Genomic DNA, 9,011 nt, shown 5'->3' on the forward strand with positions numbered 1-9,011 from the left:
ATATAGTTACTGATAGGCAATATGCAGAAAGAGTTGTTTTGCATATTGAAACAACTGAGTTTATACCAGATGTTACAGAATTCACTTCAATATGTATTCAGGTTCGCCAGGCGATGGTGGCGCACGCCTTTAACCCCAGCACTCGGGAGGCAGAGGCAGGCGGATCTCTGTGAGTTCGAGACCAGCCTGGTCTACAGAGCTAGTTCCAGGACAGGCTCCAAAACCACAGAGAAACCCTGTCTCGAAAAAAAAAAACAAAAAAAAAAACAAAAAAAAATATGTATTCAGGTTCAAGCTATAATCAGGAATAGGCTTTGTCCAGTATACATAACACCCAATCCCATAGGGGTCTGCCAGGTCCTCTAGCACAAGGTAATGCAGAAATTGACCAATTACTGATTGGAAATGTGTTGAAGGCCTCAGAATTTTATAAAAAAACATGTCAATAGCAAAACTTTAAAAAAAAAAGAGTTTTTGAATTGTCCCGCCTGGCTGTCTATGCTGGGAAAGGTTGCTGGTGTCTGCTTGTCTTGTATTTTCCTGCCAGTCTGTCAGCTCTTCCTTGCTCTTAGGGCCCCAAGGCAGATGTGGATGCCTCTCTACACAGGCATGGCAGGACCTAAGGGAGAGATGGGTCCTTGTGGATATAAAAGCTTGGTAGGCCACATCAGAGCTGCTGGGTCACTGGGTGAAGAAGGTCCAAGGGGGCCACCAGGCCGAACTGGTGAGAAGGGGGATGTGGGGAGCCAAGGTACCCGAGGGCCCCAGGGGATAACAGACCCAAAGGGAACAACGGGTCCTCCAGGCATTGACCGCAAGGACGGAACCCGGGCATACCTGGCGTGAAGGGCAACACAGGACAGGTGGGACAGCCAGGAAGCCCAGGCCACCAGGGCTTAGCAGATGTGCCAGGTCAGCCTGGGACAAAAGGAGGCCCTGGAAATAAGGGTGAACCAGGCAAGCAGGGCTTCCCTGGAATCTCCGGTCGTCCTGGGAAAGAAGGGAAGCCAGGGTCTCCAGGGGAAATGGTCCACAGGGCACAATGGGACATAAGGGTGATCAGGGTGAGAGAGGACCAGTACGGCAGCCAGGCCCTCAAGGACAACAGGGCCCCAAGGAAGAGCAGGGCCCCCTAGGAATTCCAGGACCCCAAGGCTTGCCAGGTATCAAAGGAGGTAAGGGTTCCCCAGGGAAAACAGAGCCCCAAGGTGGAGTGGGTGACCCGGGGGTGGCCGGCCTCCCATGGGGGGAGAAGGGGGAGATGGGCCAGTCGGGAGAGCAGGGACCCAAGAGACAGCAAGGAGTTCGTAGAGAACCAGGATACCCTGGCACCAGCAGGGATGCAGGTGCCCCCGGAGTGCAGGGCTATCCCGAGCTTCCCAGACCCTGAGGACCAGTGGGAGATCAAGGCCTGCAGGGACAACCTGGGAAGCAAGGAGTAGTGGGCAGAGTTGCCAGTAACCAGCATATCGTGGACGTGGTGCTGAAGATGACTCAAGAGCAACTGGCAGAGGTGGCTGTGAGTGCCAAGCAGGAAGCCCTGGGTGCAGCCAGAATGGTGGGTCCTCCAGGACCTCCTGGGCCCCCTGGATATCCAGGCAAACAGGGACCCCATGGGCATCCTGGACCCTGAGGCATTCCTGGCATCGTGGGAGCTGTGGGTAGATTGGCAACACTGGGCCCAAGGGAAAGCGTGGAGAGAAAGGTGACCAAGGAGAAATGGGACGTGAGCACCCCGAGATGCCCGGACCCCCAGGGAGCCCAGGTCTTCCTGGCCAGCCTGGTCAGGCAATCAATGGCAAAGATGGAGACCGGGGATCTCCGGGGGCTCCAGGAGAGGCTGGTTGACCCTGCCGGCCAGGCACAGTGGGGCTGCCTGGTTTCTGTGAGCCTGCCGCCTGCCTGGAGGCTTCAGCCTATACCTCTGCTAATCTCACAGAGCCTGGGTCCATCAAGGGGCCTTGAGCAAACAGCCAGGACAGAGTCTATTAGCATCCTGGGGTCCCCTCTGAGTGGACATGCACCCCAGCCCCAGCCCAGAAAGCTAGATTTCTCAGGACCTTGTCTGGAACCCAGAGGTCCTGAAGACAAGTTCAGTGAGGGAGGGGTTGGGAGAGAGAGCACTAGAGTAAAGATGAGGTCAACAGAGCAAGTATTGAAGAGCCACCACTCCTGGGGGAACAGGGTTTCCTTTCTTCCCAGAGTACTGATTAACCCTCATCCATGCCATTCTCTGCTGGCCATTCCACCCTCGGGGCAGGTGCCTCTGATGGTCCTCATCCCATTCTCACTGTCTGGACTTATTTTTATTGGGTGTCTGCTGAGGGTGAGGACCCTGAGCTGGCAATCCTTAGGCCAGCCCCACAATTGCCTTTCCGCCTCCCATCTGAGCATTTAAACACCATCTCCCTCGTTTCTGGCATCACTGTTTTCCAGTCCCCTTTGCCCACACCCACTCTGTCCTTTGTGTAAATAAAAGTTCCCATTTTGGTTACCAAAAAAAGAGTTTTCTTTTTTTAATTATTTTTTATTGATTTTTTTTTATTGAGCTCTACATTTTTCTCTGCTCCTTTCCCTCCCCACCTTTCCCCTCTCCTTCAACCCTCTCCCAAGGTCCCCATGCTTCCAATTTACTCAGGAGATCTTGTCTAAAAAAAAAGAGTTTTCTATTACATGGCAACAAGTTAAGGAAATTATAAGGAAATGTCCTACTTGTTCTTTATATAATCAAACACCACTACCTGCAGGAAGTAGCACAAAGGGCACTCAAAGGAATAAAATCTTTCAGATGGATGTTTTCCACTTCATAGAATTTGAAAAATTAAATCACCACACCATTGACACTTGTTTAGGTTTTCAATGGGCAACTGCTTTGAGTTCAGAAAAGGCTGATTCAGTAATCACACATTTACTAGAAGTTATGGCCATGATGGGTATACCTGCACAAATAAAGACAGACAATGGTCCAGCATATGACTTTAAGAAAATGAAACAATTTTTTTCTTATTATAATATAAAGCATATTACAGGTATACCAAACAATCCTACAGGTCAGGCAGTTATAGAAAGATCAAATCTAACTATAAAGGATATGTTAAACAAACAGAAAGGGATGAGAAATACCCCCAGAAATGACTGTATAATGCTTTATTAACCTTGAATTTTCTTAATGCTAATGAGAAAGGAACAACAGCAACTGACATTGGATAAGAAAAAACTTCAGAATTAAATCAGCTGATGTATTCAAGAATGCATCGACCTCAGAATGGAAACCAGATGTGCCACATTGGGGAAGGGTTTTCTCTCTTGTTTCCACAGGACAAGAAAAGCTATGGATACTGTCAAAATTAATAAAGATTCGGTCTGGAAAAGAAAAACCTCTTGAGACAGATAAATGACAGCTCATCCACAGAGGAGACAATCATACAGATGATAAGAAAGCCTCATAAGCCGGGCGGTGGTGGCGCATGCCTTTTATCTCAGCACTCAGGAGGCAGAGGCAGGCGGATCTCTGGGAGTTTGAGGCCAGCCTGGTCTACAAGAGCTAGTTCCAGGACAGGCACCAAAGCTACAGAGAAACCCTGTCTCGAAAAACAAAAACAAAAACAAAAACAAAACAAGAAAGCCTCATAAGTGTTGGAGCAGGGTTCTGTTCTTGACTTTGCAGGAAAATACTCATCTTCAAAAAGTCAAGAGACCTAGGACATTTAGATGCCTAAAGAAGAAAAGATAACTATCCAGAAAGGATCACCAAGCAAAGAGAAATCTGACATATGAGGACAGGTCATCTTCAGGGTAAAATTTCATTACCTGAAATATATATATCTTGCAGTATAATATTAGTTGTGACTCACTTAAAAATCAAAGCTAACTTTGGAGTTGGACAATGTCTATGCTTCTCTAAATGCAAGAATGTTGTTAAAAGAAAAATTCAGAGTTTCTGTCTCATGTCAGGAGCCATCTGGTATCAGACAAAAAGAAGAATTTAGAAAAAAGAATATTTTTCTCCATACCTACTTCTGTCTCTATCATACCTTTCATTGAATATATGTCTATATGAATAATGTTTAAGTTTTCAACAATGAACAATAAATTTTCTTGCAGTAATCTTGGAAGTTTCCAGGAAGAAGATGGGGTCCCACAACAATGACTCCACTTGGTTGATATGATGTCATAATCCTGATAGTACTACTTTAAGATCAGTTTTGGGTACCAGTTGCTTAAGATGGTTCCAACTTGGTTAGCTGAAATGGTGCACCTTCTTACAACGTTCTGGCCAGAACTCCAAATAAGGAGTTCAGAAAAACCCTATCAATTACTCATAGACTATTTGCAATTATACCAGACAGTAATCTTGAAACTTAGTTTTACAGGATCCCATAGGAAGAACATCACCACATGACAGCTGGAAGTAATTCTGGAAGACAACGTTCCCTTTCCCAACAAAGTTTGTCCTCATGGTTAAGGACATCAATTAGGGGTTTATTAAACTGGCATAGGGTTGAAAATTGGGGTGGAAATTATGTAGGCTCAGGGATCTTCTTTGAAAAAAAAGGATATTGGATGGGATAATAGGTAGATTAGTGTGAGCTTACTCACACTAAAAATAATAGTAATAGAGTGAATACTTGTGAGCTATTATTTATAGACAGTTTACATTGGTATAGAGTCTTGTATATTGGTACAAATTCAAATTTTGTTATATTGAATATGCTCCTATTTCTGTTTACAATATTTGTACACCTATGTAAAGTTATTTTTGTCATATTGTATGCATGCATGTTTCCACCTCTGTTTAAGACAATCTGTATATTGGTACAGTTTTAGGATATATTTATCATATTGCACTATACATTTCTACCTCTGATCAAGATACTTATACATTGCTCACATTTTGAGTTTATTGTCCTCATTTGCTGTACAGTCATTTGAAGATGGTTTAATATTCATTCTAATATGAAGTCCTAGTCTTTAAGCTATACAGGAATTTAGTATTATAGGTCAATAGTCATCCATGTTTGTCATACTTAAAGTTCATCAGGTTCTTTAGATACATAGAGATTATACCCACATAGATAGGGAATCTTCAACCACTTCAAAGAACTGTAGAATATGGCATTTAAATAACTTAGGATTTTGTTGACATGAGACATGGTTGCTCCTGGCAGCACCAATCTATTCCTGAGAGAATGTTGGAGCTTGTTTTCTTCTTGTCAAAACTGGACTTTGTGGAAAGAACTGCCCCTGCCTCAACCACTGACAAAATGCACAGTGTCCAGACTGGACAAGCAGAGTAAAACAGTTTTTAAAATTTTCCTGCCATTAGCTGGGCGGTGGTGGCGCAAGCCGGGCGGTGGTGGCGCACGCCTTTAATCCCAGCACTTGGGAGGCAGAGGCAGGCGGATCTCTGTGAGTTCGAGACCAGCCTGGTCTACAAGAGCTAGTTCCAGGACAGGCTCCAAAGCCACGGAAAAACCTTGTCTCGAAAAACCAAAAAAAAAAAAAAAAAAATTTCCTGCCACTGAAAATGGTCTGTAAGTTACTCTAGGCCTTAGCCAAAGTTGGTTTTTCCAACGTTGCAAATGAGACTTTGGGTGATTTCCCAGGTAGCAAGTTGTCTCTGTCATTTATTATACATTTTGGAAGTTGCTTGATTACACTTCCTATCTATTCAAATAATATTATCTTCCTTCTCAGGTCTTCGATGAGGTTGAAGACTAGATAGTCGTAATTACTTTCCTGTCATGACTTAGCCAAGCCATTTCTAATATAAGATTTAGATTCCTTAGGATAGGATAGCTATTGAAACATTTAGAATATGTTTCTTGCTTGATGTTGTTCATGCTGCTTATAATTCTAATTTTTATATATGTTTGATATTTGTTCTTATTGTGTGTAGTTTTGTGTTAGGTTTAGAACTCTCTTATTTAGACAAAAGGGGGTGGTGCTCCTTCAGCCAATGGCCTTTAAGATACTGACCTACTTTGGGTGTAGTTTCTTATACTATAAGTGCAGACATAAATCGTTTACAGGCTTTTTGATTGCTGGATTCAGTTCCAGTTCCCTGCTCATGCAGAGGACTGCTGATCACTGCTTTTTTTTTTTTTGAGTCTACCACTAAATAAATAAAACTTTATTACACTCCATTCTGGGCTAGTGTAGGACTATTTTACTATAAACTGCAACAGATTTCCTTAGTTATGATAAAAGATAAATTAGGTATAAAACTTTAGACTAAAAAATAGAATCGATTATAGAGTATTTTCCTTAATTTGTCAAATGTATATGGACTAAATATTTTAACTATAATTCTTGCTTGATATCTGTATTGGCTGTTCTCCCAAGGACCTAGGTTTGGTTCCCAGCACCCACATGGCAGCTCGTAACTGTTTGTATGTTTATAACTTCAGTTCCCAGGGAGTAAACACATACAGGCAGGCAGAATGCCTATATGCATTAAAAATATTTTAATAAAATTAAAATTTAAAAAGTACATGGCACCTGAGAATTGACACCTGAGCTTCATCTCTTGACATGTGCACCTGTACACATCTGGGCACGCATAAAGGCATGCACACAAATGTACTCATGCACAAACCAACTTAAGTTTGGCACTGCTTCCTGCTGACACCACACATCCTGTCCAGGATGTCTACATGGGTCTTTGTGGTCAGAACGCAGGCTCTGTTTACACTGTCTCCTGGCAGCCGTACTGTGGTGGTGTTGATTTACGACTCATTGTCTCAACTTTGGGCAACCTATAAAACCAGCCTCTCTGTCTTACAGGATCTGAGGATGAGGTTCAAGGATCCATTTCAAAAGCTTAAAACAATGTGTGATGCCCAGGAAGTAGCAGTAGATGCAGAAGGCTCTGAGTATACTGCTTTAAAGTATGTAACGTGCCTGGTTTTGGCTATAGCCACTATACATGCAAAAGATCTCCAAACCATGCACCCTGTCTAGAACTGTACGCTGATTTTATGGCCTTCTTGTGTTATGGATTCTTCTTTGGGGTTCGGAGTTGGAGGGACCTGTGCCGTGAGAATAGCACAATGGCCACCTTTCCTTGATGGCTTTGGTTCCCAGTCATCCATTAAATGCCTGGACTTTCCACAACAGCCTCAGGCACAGATAAATTGTTTACTTGAGATGTGAGCCTATATGTCTTTTCCACTCTGCAGGAAATGGGGCCATGCTGGTGGGTGTGAATGAAGTCTAACTGTGTCTGCCTCCTGCAGCAGTCTGGGGAGGGCAGGTCCAGGCTACCAGGGGATCCACAGAGGAAGGTTATACCCAGCATGAATGCATTGGCTGCTGCTGAGTGGTCAGAACCAAGCATTTGCCCGGCTGACCATCCACATGGCCTGCTGTGTCACTTATGAGTTCGGAGCACAAGGAGGACACATGGGAGGAGGTCAGAATTCCTCAAAAGGAATGCCTGATGTCCTTCATCATGTTACACACATCTTCTATAGCTCCTAGTTTGTTTGGTTGGGTTTTGAGGGGGTAGGGGTGTGTGTGTGCATGTGTGTGTGTGTGTGCGCCCAGGTGTTCTGATAGGCACACAGAGCCTAGAGGAAGGTATCAGGTGTCTGCACTGTGACTCTGTCTCATTCCTTTGAGACAGGATCTCGTACTGAACCCAGCTACACTGGCTGGCCAAGGAGCCCCAACAATCCTCTTCGACCTTACTCCCAGCCCTGGGGTTACAGGCACTTGTGGCTGCCCCCAGCTTTTCATGTGGCTCCTTGGAATCCAAACTCTGGTCCTCATGTGTACACAGCAGGCAACTCACCCACTGAGTCACCACCTCCCCAGCTCCGCTTTTGATTGGTGGTTTTTGTTGTTTCTGAGACAGTGTCTTGCTATGCAGTCCTGGGGGTGGCGAGACTGAAAGCATATGAAGCAGGGTAACCTTCCATGTCGGGTAATTGTGAGCACTCCACCCTGCTCCCCTGAGACTTCTATAACTATTCATGGAGGAAGAAGCATACAGGGCAACCCTAGCAGCCCTGAGTTCCAATCCAGCTCTGCAGGTTCTGTCCTGTGCCTGAGGGAAGTACCCGGCCTCAGAGCATTGGCCTCTTGTTTAGAAAACATGCTGAGCCGGGCAGTGGTGGCGCACGCCTTTAATCCCAGCACTTGGGAGGCAGAGGCAGGCGGATCTTTGTGAGTTCGAGACCAGCCTGGTCTACAAGAGCTAGTTCCAGGACAGGCTCCAAAACCACAGAGAAACCCTGTCTCGAAAAAAAAAAAAAAAGTTAGAAAACATGCCGAGAGAGACCTGTCTCATAATGTGGTGGTGGGGATTAAATGTCATAAATTCAATTAATTTATTGACTGCAACACCTGAACACTGCACTTACCTGAGTACAGCCTGTGAGGGGCTCTCTGGACTCTGACTCAGTCTCCAGCTGAGCTCTGGGTTTTCCTGGCTGAGTCTCACTGTTCTCATTAAGGTTGTCTAGGCCCCAGCAGTCACTGCCCTGGGAACCCTAAGTTCTCAAGGTAAGCAAGAATGTCTCTCTAGTAGCCAGCCTACCTGGACTCAGGTCTGTCATCTTCCAGGCATGGGAGAAAGGACCCAGAGTCACTGCCAGGGTGGGAGTGCCCTACTAAGAGAACAAAGTTCATCAATCCACGAAGTTCGTCTTTCATCCATCTGGCCTGCACAGGGTTTTGGAACCATCCCATCTGGATGAGTTGCTAAGACTGAGAAACCAAGGACTTTCACCTGACCCTGCGCCCACACTCGAGCTTTGGCAACAACGCCTGCACTAGGGAGCTGTTCCCCTTAACACTGGGTTCAAGTGCTCGCCAGCCCTACCTGGGTTTCCAGCCAGGGCCTGTAGTCATGCAGATTTGTACCCTCAAGCTGGGGGCTGCTGCACAAATCTGTGTACACGTGTAGGCAACTTCCAGAGTTCCCGTCACCCCACTTACTCGCTGCCCACACAGAGGTCAGCCCACTTACTCGCTGCCCACACAGAGGTCAGCCCACTCACTCACTG

The 9,011-nt window shown here is 45.5% G+C and overlaps 1 pseudogene; it reads left to right on the forward strand.

The window, feature by feature from the left end:
* The first annotated feature begins 609 nt into the window (after nucleotides 1-609).
* On the forward strand, nucleotides 610-1,965 carry LOC101997974 (annotated as a pseudogene).
* Nucleotides 1,966-9,011: the final 7,046 nt, after the last annotated feature.

This window comes from Microtus ochrogaster, assembly GCF_000317375.1.
Source record: "Microtus ochrogaster isolate Prairie Vole_2 chromosome 14 unlocalized genomic scaffold, MicOch1.0 chr14_random_1, whole genome shotgun sequence".
In the NCBI taxonomy this organism is placed as follows: Eukaryota; Metazoa; Chordata; class Mammalia; order Rodentia; family Cricetidae; genus Microtus; species Microtus ochrogaster.